Genomic DNA, 16,678 nt, shown 5'->3' on the forward strand with positions numbered 1-16,678 from the left:
GATGAAGAGTGAGAGTACACAAAAAGAAGGGGAGGAAAGTGCCATTTTGGGAATGGGGGCTGACACTTTGGAGCGAAGGAGACCTGACTTTGCTTGGTGAAGTAGGCCGAGGGCAGTCAATTTTCTGGGAACTTCCTAAAACCAGCAGGCCCTCCTTACATCTTGCAAGCCTTTAATTCCCCTCCAAGAAACAGAGGGAGAGCACAGGAGGACTGGAGCAGATGACCTCCTGAGGTCCCTTTCCAACCTGAGTTTTCCTCTGAACCTACTGGGAGAGTATAAAGAAGTAGGTGCTTAGGAGCAGCCATTAATACTGCATCTTTGTAGATATAGAATATATGACAAAGTCAGGGAAGGGAGGTGGAGAGGGTGATCACCATGGGCCACCTTTGAATGTAGACCTGTACACAGGTCTTTTGCTGGGTGATCTTTAAGAAGCTGCCGTTTGGTGGCCCATTAGCTGATTCTGGTGAGGTTAAGTCTGGCATGCTGCACTCAGGAGGTAACAGCCAGGCTAAGCCCAACCTTGTCCAACCAAACTTAGGCAATTTGGGCCAGATATTGACAATGGAGGGAGTTTAGACCAGCCACCTACTTTAGATGTTTTGTCCCTAGTTTTGGAAAAGCAGTAGATGCCTCCAGAGGGGTGGCTTGGCACATCTTACACGGGTGTAGGTGGATTCCTGCGTTGGAGTTTGTCTCCCCTCAGAGTTTTGCCTTCTCCCTATCTCAAAGCAGAAATATTAGCACCACATTTGGCTTCTGCATTCCTCATCAAACCATGTGCTGCAGTTCCTCATGCTTCCCTAGGAGTTATGGGCCCACAGTCCTTTTGCGAGCCACCTGAATCCATCTTCAAACTCACCTGCCTGACTGCTCGGACGATTCAGTGCTAAATCACTTTTTATGTGCACTAGAGAGGTGTCTGGAGGCAAAAGATGCAGCTGCAGAAGCTAACAGACAGGCTGCAAGAGGATGGGCCTTTATGCTTTCAGAAAAGTGTTTCCCCCACAAATACTTCTCCATAGTCCCATCTACTGATACTTAACACTAGTGGGTCCCAGCTTGCTCCAGACAAAAAAGACTCCCCGCAGTGTAAAGAGACTGTACAGGACTTGGGGTAAGTCTCATACAACTTGTAAGACTTACCTCAGATACATTTGAATCTCAGTGTTAGAGTGCTGTGTGCATGTTTTTTGCTGTCTTGAAATTACTTTCCTGCCCTATCTCTATGGGTGCTGTCCTTTTTTGCAAACTGATACAAGGCGGCAGGAAAGCATGTATCCATGAGTGTCTCCTGTGCAGTGACAGCTCTCTTCCTTTGTAAGCTACACCCTGAAAAGCCAAAGCTGCCTGACCCTGGCATCTGCATTTGAATCACTCTCCCATTCCTCCTCTAAATCCCCACCTGAGGTCAAGCTTTGAAAGAAAGGTCACTTCTATTTGAAGGCTGTTCAGAGAGAGACTGAATCACTTAACGATGAGTCATGTGAGAATTAAATTGATGAAAATGTTAATTTGACAACCTGAATATCTAGAGAGAGTTCAGCCAGACCACAGGATTTGTGCTAATGCAGCTGTGCTTCCGCTGGCCTGGAGGAGGTTTTGCAGCAGGTAAACATGGGGTGGGAGAGGCATTGCTACACCAGAATTATCTTTTCTTCCCAGAGTCTGACTCATCGAAGGTATCCTGCAGGAGGGGAATACTCTGCAAAGAGCCTGTATGATCACCGTGACACCGTCTGGCAGCACTCCTGATTAGTGACCTTGATTCTGGGCTGTTTTGTTATCAGCATCAAGGGTGCTGGACACAACGCTGCCAGCTGACTTAGAGAGCGGCTGAACACTTCCAGCTCTCCTAATAAATCATTAGCTACTCCAGAACGATCACTGAAGTGTTCAAGGAAATAAGCAATTACCTCCTGCCCTAGAGGAGCAGATCCTCTCGAAAATAAGGAAGTGTCTGGGTATAACTAGAGTAATTAAATGCTCTTTTATGTTTGCTAAATTCAGGATTATATTCATAATTTTATCCTCTTCCTCCCTCAAAGTAGTGGGTAATTAACTTTGAGGCATCATTACTGGCATTGACCGACCTTCGCATCATTTGTGTGAGCACAGTCATGACGTTTTGCACCTGCTTTGCATGGACATGAAGGACTAGAGCCAATGTAATGAAAAGGAGAAATAAGATCTGTATTTGCCACATACAGTTGAAGGTCTTAAGGTTATGCAGCCAAGCTCACCTAAGTGTGGAAATGCCAGAATTAAGGTTGTCTCTATGGTGCTTGCAGCAGAACATCAAATAGATGCTAAGTCTTGTACAAATTTTTAAGAGAAATCTAGCTAAAGACAGGTTTCTTAACAAAATGTAGCCATGTCAGTGTGCTACATCAAGTGACATTTGAAATGCCTTTTATTTTCAGATTATGATTTAATGCAGAAACAGGATGACTTGCTTTGTCAAAAGTAGAGTCCACTCGGAAAGTCTGAATTCCTTCTATCTTTAGAAGTGACTACTAATCCTTGGGATCTTTGTTTGCTCTTTGTTAAGAGGAAGGTTCCGGCCTGCTATGTTTTGGGTGTGTTTTTCATTCTTTTTAATTTTTTTAATTGTCTCACAGCTCAGGAAGCAGTCAGGAAATATTTTCAAATAAGATTTATTAGATTACTTGTATACTTAATTAGGCTATTGCTATACTTTTCTTAATCATATGTATTACTTTATTTGTTTCAACACTGGTTCACTTTGAATACCATTTCTGGGCATCATGATAGGCCTCCAATTAGTAAACAAGAGTTTAGAAGAACTTTAATGGCTAACATTTGTAATTATTAAATAAAACACAACCTCAGCTTCCTTAAAGATGAGAAAAAGTTATCTTTTTAATGTATGTAAGGTTTGTCTTTATACATATAAATAACAATAGAGGGTTTCATCAAAGCTCTATAGATTTCTTACCTCCTCATTTTCTACCTTTTCTGATTGATCTGGACTATATCTTTTATATTTTCATTTGGGAACTGATAAACTGGTGAAAGTTAAACACAAGCAGTTCTAAACTTTGGCCCAGGAGGTGAATATTTCTGGAGTCTGTCCTGCCTGTTTTCCTTGTGGAAGCTGATTTATTTGCTCTGGAGCAGGCTGTGCTCACAGTATTTTCTGGCTGGAGTAGAAGTTCTGGGATTCCCATGGGAGAGACTGAACTCATCATACTTTCAAGGAAGAAATATTCAAGACAAATAATTTGAACAAAGCTGGAAGGAAGTACTAAGATAGAACTGAAATCTTTGATAATCAGCCAAGAGTAGGGGAAGTGTAAAATACTGAGGGACGAGTTCTGATCTTTTATTCAGCATCATCTCTCTGCAAATAGCACCAGTAACATTCCTGCAGGGCAGGCATGCTGGAGACAACTAAAGTTTAAAATGTTTAATTTGCTTAAACAGGAAAACAGGAAGGAACAAAGTTTCTCAGTGTAAACAGAGATTTCATATCTATCAGACTGATTTTGCCCCAGAGAAAAGAAAAACAATTAGACAAACAGAACTTATGGGGTAAAATATCAAAACTAGAGAAATAAAATTTTCCAGGCTCAACCAGCTTACTGACTTCCTTTCAGCAACACATAGCTCATTTGCCACATTGCCAACTACTATGGAGTTACTGTACATTGCAAAATAACTTGATGTTTGACTTGGTGCTCCCAGTACCAGCAACAAGACAGAGCAGAATTCGGCTTTCATTACAAAGTCTCACACCAGATAAAGCCCAGCTGCTGTGGCTGAGTTGAAAGTATGAGAAAGTCCAGCTCTCCTGAAATCTAAATTCTCATCAACTAGGTGTCAAAGAACTAAAAATGAATCAGCCCCGGGAAGAGCATCAGGGGAATGCACGAGTGCTAGGTGCAGGATGCATCATCGTGATTTTTATCTGGCAGCAGGCATTCCTCCCCACTAGGACTCTGATTTATTTACACAGATGAAGGCTTAACTGGCTCGTGGAGGCTGAGGCTGAGGCTGAGGGAAAGGTCAATGGCAATGGGCAGCACTGCCATCCTCACAACACCCACATGGCCTGTGAGTTGGGGGGGCCCACCAATCTTCCCCCCAGGGATGCAGCACAGCCTGAGTCACATAGCAACATGCAAAACATCCGGCATCCAGCACTGTGGTCACTTGTTTGTTTGTTATTGTCGTTGCCACTTTCTTCTTTTTAACTGAAGTGGGTTTTTTTAATTTATTTTATTTTATTGGATCTTGCTGAGCCTTTGTAAGAGAGGAAAATATATGTGGGAGGAGCGAGGGGGAGGTTATGGCACAGCTGCTGTTAGAGACGGGACTATAGCCCAGAGATTTGATAAATAATTCTGTTTAATTTAAACCTTGGGAGCTTCTAATTGAATTGCATCACCTGTGGTTCTGCTGCTTTCTTCCACGCCAGAGAGAGGGAAGAAAAAAGCCTGACAGAAAACCCCAACCCTTGCTATAACCAGCTGTGAATGGAGGCTTTCCAAGTCTGAGAGAGCCGACTGAAGTTGAAGGGAAGCCTGTTCTCTCTAATAGCCTTTTCCCCTGGAGAGCCAAGGGGATGGATGCTGCAGCCAAGGCACCATTTGAAGAAGCCTGGGCATCTGGGTGAGGTTATCATGGGTACCAAGTCAGCCAAATACACCAGAGGGGATGTAGAGTGGCAGCTTTGCCTTACTCAGTGGCAAAGCAGATAGCACATGGCCCCCCCAAAAGCTCACGCCAAAGTCAAACACCAGCTTTTGAATTTCCTTCCATTGTGTCATGGGTGAAAGGGAAAAAATATACCTTGATGATGCTCACATGGATGTGCTGTAAACATGGATGGGGCAATAATAGCCTATCCTAGAGTGATGAGGTCTAGAGAGTATCTGATTTTAAAAGTTACTGCTCTTTTAAAGGGAAAAGCAGAGTTTTCAGCCAAAACACCGATTTTTAAAGATCTTGTTCTTCATAGGTTAAAACTGTGATCTGTGTCTCCAAAGTTGCATCTGCCTTGCTGCAATATTTTGAAAATACCTAGGGCCTCAGGCTTGGAAAGTGAAGCTTGGAAAGCAATGCTTAGAGAAGGCTGCTAATGACCTGGAAGATGACTGATACTTATCCTCACTGAATTGGCAGTAAATCTGAAAGGGATAACTGCATCTTGGTTTTAGTACAAATTCTTTAGATTTCCAGCTCCTCAAATACAGGGTTAGATTCCTGCTGTGCAGACTGTACTGGACACACATCTTTTTTAGCTCTCAGTCATCCATGTGCAGCTCTGCTCAGAAGGGGCAAGAGAGACATGGACTGGTCCCAGAAGCAGATGCTGCTGCACAGCAGCCTTTGTCTCTTCTGCTCATGCTGTTCAGCATACTTTTCTCTCTGTTACTACTGAGAAGTGTCTCAGATGTAGCTGGAAGCAAAGGAGGCTGAAAGCAGTGTAAGCTAAACCAGTATTTTGGATTAAAAACAAAAAAGGAAAGTCTGCAAAGGGATTTAACTCTAGACAGATCATACAACCAAAAAATGTCCCTGTTTGATTCACAGCTTCAAAATCTGGTAAAACTAGACACAATGAAGGGAATGATGTGAGAAATGCAGAGGGATCATATAGGAAAGGGGACAAATTTGCAGAGATGGCTATGCATTGAGGGGCCAAGGAAACTCACTGAAGGGCTAAGAGCATGCTCACCAAAGCAAATTCAGTGCTGGCTGGGCAAACAAGACATGACATACACCTTTTGGGGGATAGGAAGGAAAATCAGCAGGAATTACAGCATGCAGCATGTTTTTCTGAGCTCAGCTTTTGATAAGCAACAATGGGATCAGGATCAGCCCCATGGCCTGAGCACACCGGGAATTACTGAGGAGGGACAGGTGGAGGCACACAGGTTGTGGGCATGAGAAGGTGCAGAAAGATGCAGCAATGCAGACCGGTGGCTGCAGATGTCTGCTGTCAAGCACCTGCAGAAGCTGAGCTCAAAATGCCTGTCCAATCCATAGAGATCAGTCATCATCTGAGCCGCCCTGGGAGCACATCATCATGAAACTACTGTGCAGGTCACCGTAACTAATGCTCTCCTGTTAGGGGAGGGCTGTCACTGAGAGACAAAGGGTGCCCAAAGCCACGGCTGAGGCACAGTCATGTATGTTCATGAGTGAAGCTTGCACGGAATCAGCCAAGGGCTCACATTGAGTCCTGTCCCTTCAGACTCATTTTGAGAGATGTTTTTTTTCTCTGTTTAGACCAAAGATCAGGCCAGCCCTTAAAAACAACTGTATCCCACGCAGCTCCACAGATGGCTGTCTCCTCCAATCAGATCAGGACAGGCAAAAGCCTGTATCCAAACTGCGATGCATGGGCTTTTTAAGATGCCATGTGAGAGCAGACACTTGCCTTCGGGAACCAGTTGCAGGGTGAGGAACAGGGTGACTTTTATTTTAGCAAGGATGGGAACAAGAAGAAACCACAGTGATCATCTGATTTGCCTTTCTACACAGTGAAGGAAGATCATGTGAATGTGCTCAGAGGTTCCTGTAGCCATCCCAGGCTTTTTGGGTGAGGTGACGGGCACCAGCTGCAACATTCATCATTATGTGTCCCCTCCCCAAGTGTGTGCCTACCCATAGCCCAAGGAAACAAGAGCTGAATGCAGATTTCAGAAGAATACTAGAGCAGTATTGTCTATGTGGCTGTGCTTGGGGGGTGTGTGTGTGATCATCTGGGGGGATTGAGCACATGCTCATGCAGTACTGAACCCACCATTTTCTTGCCATTGATTTTTTTAAAGGAAACATTCAATTAAAATCCCATTTAGCCTGGCTAAGCAGGAGCCTGATTATTCAACAGAAAAAGTAAAGATAAGGCTTCAGAAGCTTCACACGTGTTACAGGACTAACTGCTGAAGTTTGCGCTAGGACATAAATCTTTCAGAAATCTGGCTGACTTGGCTTAAATGCTACAATATTCAGCCTGACTTTATTTCTCTGACATCTCATGGGCCCTGCAGCCTTGAGCTGGCTACTAGGAAGCTGCACACAAAAACTGGAGAGGTTTGGTGCCTTAGTGTGGGACCAAGAAAGCTGATGGGCAGAAAGCTCCCTAGGCTGGCTCAGAGGGAGAGGGGAAGAAAGCTCCATGTCTTCAATTCTGCCCTTTGTCAAGAATTATGGGTCTTCCGGCAGGTGTTCCCATGCACAGGTTTTGTAAACTATAATTAAGTAACTGCTGAATAACAATTTTAAATAACTGCATTTTCAGTGTAGCTCCCTGAAGTTGGAATCAGCGATAATTCTTGTGTAGATTTTACAATTTATAAAAACATCATGTCTTCTCAGTAAGGAAATCCTGCATCAGACTTTTTTCAAGTGTATGGACCTGTGTTATCGGAGGATCTCCAGGCTGGACTATCATAAGCACTGACCATTTATTTCGGTACCTGTACAGAGTCTCTTTAAAAAATGCATTCCTAGTCATACCTGATGAAGATCCCCAAGAATAATCTACTTACAAATATCCCCTGAAATATGCCAACCCATAGCCTTCAATCTGAATCTAGATTTACTTTCCTTTCTTGTATGTCAGACTATGTGAATTACTGAAACTATCATGGAGCTGGATGTTTATTGCAGCACAACTGCCCATGCAGTTAAGCTAGTTTCATAAAAGAAGTCACTCTTTTTGAAGCAAAGTCCCTAGTTTATTTAATGAAACCAAACACTTTTTTTTTTTAAAAAAAAAAAAAGACTCTGCAAATACAATCATTATAATCCAATTCCAGAAGAACTAAAACAAAGATCAGTTCAGGAATTCATTAAATGTCTTATGTATCAAGATGACCTTTAAGTTTGCTAGTAATCTATTTTCAAATTTTTAGGCCTTTTTTACAGACTCTCAGAGTGAACAAAGGAGCACTGATCATATTTGTTGTTTAGCAAATGGGGAATCTTCTGAACATTTTATGTCTATGCATTTTATTGTGCATCAGTCTGCAGATTACAAGAGAAATAAAGTGCACTGGAAATGCAAATATTGTGAGCCCTTCTTCCACAAAGGAATAAGAGTATTTTCAAACAAAGCAACAGGGATTGCATATGCCATCCAAACCCCTCAAAAAAAGAGTACTACATCTTCTCACCCCTCCACTCAAAGAGAGACAAAATTTCTAACCAGAGAACCCACTTGCCCTAAATCTGGCATCATCCTCAGTGTTACTCTTGGATGCAGTCTGGCCCCATGTCTTCTTTTCCCCCAAAGCTAAATCATTTTGAAAATTAGTTGTGTTTTATTGAGAAGAACTGTGTACAGATCTCTATTACATTCTGGTGGCTTCCAAGAGAGCTAGTTATTGTAACAGTGGGTATTTTATGTATCTGGATTCTAGGTTAAATACAGGAGCCCAAATTAGGGCAACAAACCAAGGACAAGATTTGCAGAAACAAGGCTGTTGCACAGTGCAACCACCCACCAGTAGAGAGAAAATCACCATTCTTCTGACTACTTTGTCTGGGTAAAAGCTTTGAAACCTGCTGATACTAGTGACCAAAATACTGACATGGTGTGGTAGATCCTGTAATATGGAACGCTCAGCTCAAAGTAGTTGTTGCTGGATCTCATGCCTGCTGGAGACAGTGGAAGTCCAGTTCTTCAGGGCAGACCAACATTACCCCATAGCAGGCCCCATCCCTGCATTTTTTGGGGTTAAGAATGTTACATTTTGCCCATACAACAGGGAAGTCATGAGTCATAGCATTAAGCATGACTCAATGCTCATGTGGTCCTCGATAGCCACCTCAGCTCAGGATTCCCATGTGCCTCCTCAGTCCAACATTTGGCCACCAGAGGAGGAGAGACAATTATTATTATTTTTTCAGGGATGAGAAGTGGGATGGCGTCGGGTGGTTTTGCCCACAATTACACAGAAAGTTTGGGACAGAGCAGGAAACCTGTCCAACCTACCGCTCTTATCCACTTCCGTTGTATTTTTCCGCAAATGAGACTTCTGCTGTTTGAAAGAAAAGGTCTGATTGACAGCACCAAGGGGTGAGAGCTTGCCTTCTCCTACAAAACAGGTACATCTCTCTTATGAAAGGACCTCCTGCTAAGTCCTCAGCCTCTCTGCTATGGCTATTAATAATCACTTCCCGTGATTTTCATAGCTTTCTGATGCAGACACTTGACCTCTTGTAATTGTGTTCAGATTCCCCACTCATGTTACACAGGATATCCAGCAGCCATAGCACTGGGGATGGGCTGAACCTTGTCTCCTTGTCGCTCAGCCCCGGAGTCCATGTGCTGGTATCCCCACTTTCATCTTAATAGGCATCCGACAAGCTGCTTTTCTCATCACTGCTCTGGCAGGTCTCCATTATCCCTATTCAAATTTAAACACCAGGTTGCACCTGTTAGCTTAGCTGTTGGCTGGGAGGAACCGAAGCGGAAAGTGACCCTGCATGTCCGGCTAAGCAATCCCTCTCTGCTAATGGAAAAGAGCTGGCTGCACTAAAGCCGCCAGCATGTTCCTCCAGGCTATTTGTATTGCCGGTGTTTCTGCCTTATTGACTGCCTGCTTGGAAAATAATTCTGTTGCTTAATTGATTGTAACATTTCTTTCTTTTTTACTTTTTTCCCCTCTGCCAGTCCATCAACCTTGGGACTTTATTCCTCACTTTTATTCGGTTGCTGTTGTAATGGAGGAGCTGATTTTAGGATGGTAGGCAGCACACACTTATTCTTCCAGGCTATGCGTTAGGGAGTTTGATAATGTCCCAGCACAATGCCTTTCTTCAACAAAGAACAAGTGGGGTTTATGCAGCTCTGGCTTTCCAGGCCAACTCCATTCATCTCTATCCTCTGCTTTGCACAAAACTTGCATTTTCTGAAGTTGTTTTCTGGTTGTATTGTTTCCTATGTGTATGTGGGTGAGCCCCAGAAATGAGGGCTTCAGAATGAAAGGGTAAGAAAGAAACTTTGGCTGAGGACCTTAACTCAAGCAGCACAAACAGCAAGGGTCCCTCAAAATGCCATAGCAACACAGCAAGCTGGGTCCTCCCTGGTGAGAATAACCATCAGCCAGGAGAACCATTAACCTGGGCCCTTGTGGCAGCCCAGGACACACTCTGGAAGGAAGCAGGGACAATGCATTTTCCATTCTTTCTGCTGTTAAAAACTCTGAAAGTCACAAGCTAGCCCTTGAATCATCCTGCTGAGTCCATATCTGGATACCACACAACGGGCCATAAGGATCTTTCAGAGGTCCCTCTTCCTATCTCCCATCAGCCAGCACCTTCTCAGGGTAGCTCAGCTCAGATAAGAGATGTTCTTATTTTCTTCGGGTTCACAGTGTGACATACGTATTCCTCCCAGTCCTGCTGAGGAGGGAAGATACCATGTGTATTAGGCAACAAGGTGAGTGGAGAGGGAGGGGAAAACAGCTTGACAGCTACTTCTCAAGTAGACCATCAATGACTATCTGCTAGCAAATTAAAAATAAATCAGGGAAGAGTTCACATTTACAACTTTCCCTCATTTTCCCACTGGCTAGCAGGCAGGCTTTTGCGTCCAACAAAATAACAAGCATTTTCATGAGCTGTTTATTTGACAGGGCATTGGAGGAAGGTGAATTATTAGGTCTTGGGGGTGTTAATAGGGTCATTTCATGCTGTGGTTATTGGTGGACTGATAGAACGGATTATGTGCCTATAATTACCATTTTTTGCTGCAGGTGGTCATCATTTTGCATTGTAAATCTGCTTGTCAGGGCACTAAGACATTTTTCTGTGGGTGTTTCTTATTGTTATTTAAAGGTAAGGAAATAATTTCAAAAGCACAAATTAAGCTTGGTTGCCAACAGGAAGGAGATAAAGTTGACTGAAGGAAAAAAAAGCCACTAGGAATCTGACAGTCCTTCCTGCATGCAACCACACTCCTGCGGGATGGAGGAATGTGTGGGCTGCCACCAGCCCCCATGTTCAGCTCTGACGTGGAGAGCTGGGAATCAATCACTTTGATGTCGTATCTTATCCCTGAAGATAGATAGCAGTGGTTTGTTTGGTGACTGCGATAGCTCTACTTTAACAGACCCTTTTGAAGTACTAGAGCAGCGCTTTAGTGGCTGTTGTGAGAGCGGAAAAGCTGACACCAATACTGCTTTGTGAAATGGCCACCAGGGATATGGGGAGGATGATGTGTTTGTGCTGAATGACATCTTTCCTCATCACCCATGGGTGTCATGGCTGTGACTGTCAGTGGGTAGCTTTGGACATACATTTCCCATCCACATGCGCCTCTGCCCTGGGCGTGTTTATGGCTCTGACAGTTTTTGCTCTGATAGAGATGCACTTGTTGAGCATGAAGACAGCAGAAAAATACAGAGAGGTGTTCAAAAACATTTCCCTATTTCTTGGGGCTTAGGTATCTCACTGGCATTTCGGGTATCCAAACTGAGATGCTGATTCCATCCCTGGCAAGTATCTGTGGACAACATGAACTAGGCTCCTATCAACACCCTTAATGAGAGTCATCTTCTACCCCTCCAACCTTTCCCCACACAGGTTATTTCTTGTTCTTTCTGATTTGTTCTTCCTACCATCCAGGAGATACAATCTTTCCTGTGCTCCCACAGAGTTAAAAGCCAAAAGTTTGCTCCAAGTTTACATTATCCAAATTTGCAGCAACCTTTTCCCTAGCCTTGGCAAGCACAGTCCTACTAGGCACACACCTATTTGCAGAATTTCCCCATCCCTTTGCTGTGTCTGGCACATTTTGCTTTTATCCTTCCATTGGTTTGCCTGGCTTTTTGCATCAGGCACAGCAGTCTGATTCTATTTTCAAGACTTCTGTTGCCTGTTGCTGGCTCTAATTCCCAGCTCTAACCTGCCCCATATCAGCCTCTGCTTCTCACTCATATGATTTTCAAACAAGCACCTTTGTGTTTTCCTGTAGATACCTAGAAACTACCTGCAAAGTGCCCTCATTGCCCTCCTTTGAACTTGTCTCTGCTGCAAGAAAGCCCATGGTAGTAATTGAGTCACTGATGGAAAAGTATCATGACTGTCATGCTGACACATACCACTTCATCATTTCCCAGTAAACTATTGCACCTGTTATTAAATGTTGTCTTTTCTTTAGGTTGGAATCTCTTAGGAGAGCTTTTTATTTGGCTTTTTTAGAGTCCCCAGAACAAAGATATCCTGGACTCTTTTGAGTCCTATAGGAACTCAGGTGATGAATAAAAGAATAGTAATTTAGAGCTGACCACTTCTATCTAGTTCAGTGCTGAGGATAAAAATCAGCTGAGTTGCTTTCAAAGTTTTCTGGTTTATGAATCAGTTGAATGAAATCCAAAGGCTCTATTCTTCGCCGACTTGGCTAGTTTGTTTGCACTGCCACTGTGAAATTTCCTTCCATTAAAGGAATCCCAGGCCTCTGACCCCTTTCAATATCCTCCTTCCTTGCACTGGGTTTTTTGGTTCTCCTGCCTTGTCACCCACTGTGCTCTCTTCCCAGCATGTCCTTTGGATCTCATGCGTTTTAGAAAAAAGACCTACAAACCACAGCGGTTCTCACAGACCGTGGTGGATCACCGTGCATGTTTATCCAGCCTGGGCCTCCTTTATGAGCATCATCTCAGGTTATCACCAGGAGCAACTGTACAAGTGGCATGCTGGATTAAATGTTGGACTCCAGTACTCCTGCTTGAACTATAAAGTCTAAAGGGTAAGTATAAAGACAGTATCTCTGTAGTACTTCTAGAAAGCTTACTGAATTGGACAAGCTATACTTGATTGTTCTCTTCATCAGTTCAGGTCATTTTAAAGTGTCACATTTTCCTGACCTTACATGTGAGTACTCATTAAATTTTATTCTTAATTTTTTCTTTTTATCTATGGATTCAGAAGTGAAATTGTTTAATATGAAGGAGCTCGGTTCTGCTTCAATTTATGTAGACAAATATTAAAATATAAAGCTGTGAGACAGTCACCCAAATTCCAAATTTCATTGGCAATAGTACTTGCTAGTGAAACATTGTTGAAAATGGTTGTGCTTGGTTATTTTACATTGTGGAGAAAAAGTGACTTGGTGGTAGGATCCCTTCAAATGTCTGGACAGAACTTGATTGTATTTTTTTTTTAAATTACTGTTTAGAAATCCAAAGATGTTCCCTGCTATTTGCTGGCATGTGAAAAGACACACTAAATGGCACTTGGGGGTTAATTTTCATGACCCTGACTCTACCTCTCAACAAGATAGATTACATTTTCAATTCTATTCCTTGGTGTATAAGAGAGAATCATCTTGTAGAAAATGAGAATTGATCCAAATCTTCACCCTAAAGTCAAACTGCAGATTTATTGACCAGAAAGAAAAAAAAAAAAAGGATGCATTTTCTTAGAACATTGTTCCCTGTGATATCCTCTGTGCCAAAACAGCATGAAACAGGAGCAGAGCTGCCACCTCAATGGGGAAACCAAAGCCTGGAAAAGGGCAGGCCATGACTGAGAGACCCAGCTTGCTCCTATGAGCTCATTTGCAGGTTGCAACCTTCACACCTTTTCTTCTCTTCCCACAACTTGTCTTACTGTCTCCCTGCCCTCTGTACCTCTTTGAGCATGACACTGCAGCCATCAGGGACCATATATGGCCTGATGCAGATAAAAGGCCAAGGGGATTTTCCAAGGTGTGAACAGGAGCTAGGCACCTCCCTCCTGTTGAAAGTCCCTGGGAGCTGGTATCCATGCTGCGTTTTGGGAGTCATGTGGCAAAGGGAAGTGCTGGCATTTGGGTGATGGACACCTGCAAGAGAGTTGCCCAGGAACATCAGCAATTGTGCACAGCTCAGGTGTACCCTCCCAGGGCTGGGCTTGGGAGACCCCACCTGCCAGGTAAGCAGTCTTTAGGACTTCATCCTGCTGTCCTGGCTGGGCAGAGGCACAGATTTTACTTCTGGCCATGCCCTGGGCTGGCTGTCACTTTGGGAAAGATCATTTCATCACTCTGCTCCTATGTCTCCTCACTCACCTTTGGCTTTGCTCTGCTTATCTGCACTTCCAGTCCTCTGGGGATGCTCTGTGAATCAGACCTGCTGAAGCAGCCTGGCCTTGTGTCTCAGGTTGGGTATAAAGTGCCATTTTATCTTCCTCTTCCCTTGAGAGATTCAACATAGTTAAAAACAACAAAAATGTTCCTAACCATTACCCTGGGAGAAAAATGCTTGAAAATGTGAGCCTACGGGGTGAAACAAGCCTAAACTCTTTCCTTTCATAAGACATATAAGAAAATCCTCAAGTTTTCCTTGAAGATTTTTACAGCCTACTTACCCCATGGCTCTGAATATGTGGGCTGGCACTACCAGTGCTGAGCCAGGTGTGCCAGTGGTTTGCTCTCAGCATCTTGTGTGCTGGTTTGCGGCCAGGCTGGAGAAAGTTGTTTTACCATCCTGCTTCATAGGAGAGGAAAATAAAAAACCTCAATAAATCCCCAACCCAAGAACAAAGCCTTTCTTCAGGAGGCAGAGGGCAGTGTTTGCACACACATAGTAATTAAGAGCTCAAGTGGGTCAAGTTCATCCCTGATGTTCTCCCTTCTGTCCTCTTTGGTGTGACAGTGGTGGCCTGGGTTTTGGTGAGATGAGAGGTGGATTTATGCCCAGCTTAGATGTGTTTGGGGAACCTCGTGGGTGTAGTTGTTGTGCTCAACTCTTCTGAAAAACTGCCACAAGTCCCCATGTGAGCCGCACTGCTCCTCCCTGGGGGGGAGAGCACCAGGGAGCACTGTTGATTTTTTTTCCCAGCTGGGGCAATTGCACTGCATCAAGCAAGGTCAGAAGCTGAGTCACAAATGCTGTAAGCTTCACGGGAGGGAGCTGCTCACAGGTTCAGCTCTTTGTCTTATCCCTGGGACACTCATGGGTCTGGAGAGCAGAAAAAAGTGCCCACTATGCTATCCTGCTTGTTTTACTTAGTATGGCTCTCTTAATATTAGCTGTATGGGGGCAGCTGATTTTACACCTCTCCGTGATAGGCAGGAGAGGAGCAATGTGCCTGTGTGTACCTTCTCCCTGCATACATGCCTAAGAGACTAATTTGATCTCCTCTCTGCCTCCCCCTGTGCCACCCCAAAACAAACCTACAGTACAGCAATGTGCCTCGCGGATTAGCAAGGGGAGACTATGGGAGAGTCTTGCTTCTGGGAAATGACACTGGCTAATAGCACAACTCAGGGCATTCACAACCTTGGAGGCGATCCTTTGGCAGAAGTCTGTAGGTCTGAAATCAATACCCCCTCTGCTTCCAGTGCCCCCCTGCTCCTGCTTGGCCCTTCCAGGGATGAGCTTTCCCAGGGTCACAACCCAGCTTGGAAAAAATCTGCCCATCCAGATACTGCCTGTAGCAAAACTGTCCCTAGATGTAAACACATTGAAAAATGGAATGAAAAGCTTTTCCAAGCCAAGCTCAGTTTGTCTTTACAAATGGGGCTGTTTTAGAACACTAATAAATTTCACACTTTCCTGCTGGTACCCTCAAGGGAAAAATATCACATCTCTGAAGCCCTGTTCATAAGAAACAGTTGGTGTGTGCCTTTAGAGACCACTGTAGTTTGTATTCATTTGAACAGGGAGTACATAAAGTTTTCTTTAGCATCTCTTTGATGTCACCTGCAACTTCCACTGAAAGAGGCAGCTTTCTCCCTCCAGCAGCCACATTTCACATCATGGTAGAGATGCCTCTCAGTGCTAACCAACCCATGATTAAATTCATTCTTACTGTAGCTTTATTGTGCCACTGGAGCTGAGTGAAGGATTAATTTATCCCATATAGTTTACAAGGTCCTCATGAGTTTATGGCAGAAGAGAAGTACTCTGCATGGTACATCCAAACAGCTATTAGAAAGTTCCAGCTCTGACCGGCTCTAGAAGGAGGCTGCTGCAGCAGGTGTTATTTAAAGAGATGTGTAACGCAGCCATGTCTAACTAGTTGTTAAACAGTATGCCTGAGAAAGGCATTTATCTCTGAGATAGCATTTCGTACCCCTCAGAGATGCGGCACTGCTCTCATTGAAGTGGGGGAATTGCTGTTCTTCATTTTAAGCCAAGCAGCTATTGAATGCTGAGGGATCCCCTGGTTGTTTCCAGTTGGTTTGGGAACTGGCTATAATCAGGTTATTTCTCTGATGAAGCCTCTGATGCACATGTTTGGTCCCTCAGTGCTGCAGGTACGTATCTCCTCTTCCAGGCTCTCTCCTTCAGCCAGAACCTTGACCTTTATTATTTTTTCTAAGGGACAGCCTGTAAATGCCTTCTCACTCTGCTTAGCAACCTGCTTGCTCCTTTTCTGCCACCCACGTCTAACCAAGCACACACACAGAGCACTCTGCCAGCACCAATGCACAGGTTTCTGCTCCAGCACTCAGTTCCAAGGCCAGGGTCTTCTTACACAATTTAATTCTGATCAGCCTCACATATTATTCTGATCAGTCCTACAAATTCAGCTATTTTCATTTAAAAAAGCTTATTTACCACCTCCATCTATCCTGAACAAGGAATGACCATCCCACCTATGTGGCACATAGTTGGGACCAGATCCCAAACCTATTAAACTCCCAGAGGTCTCCCTGGAGGGAAGGTAATGCACTCTTAGATTCACCCCAAACAGGATGTGTTTT

This window comes from Athene cunicularia (assembly GCF_003259725.1).
Source record: "Athene cunicularia isolate RWA chromosome 2 unlocalized genomic scaffold, athCun1 chr2_part1, whole genome shotgun sequence".
NCBI classification, from domain to species: Eukaryota; Metazoa; Chordata; class Aves; order Strigiformes; family Strigidae; genus Athene; species Athene cunicularia.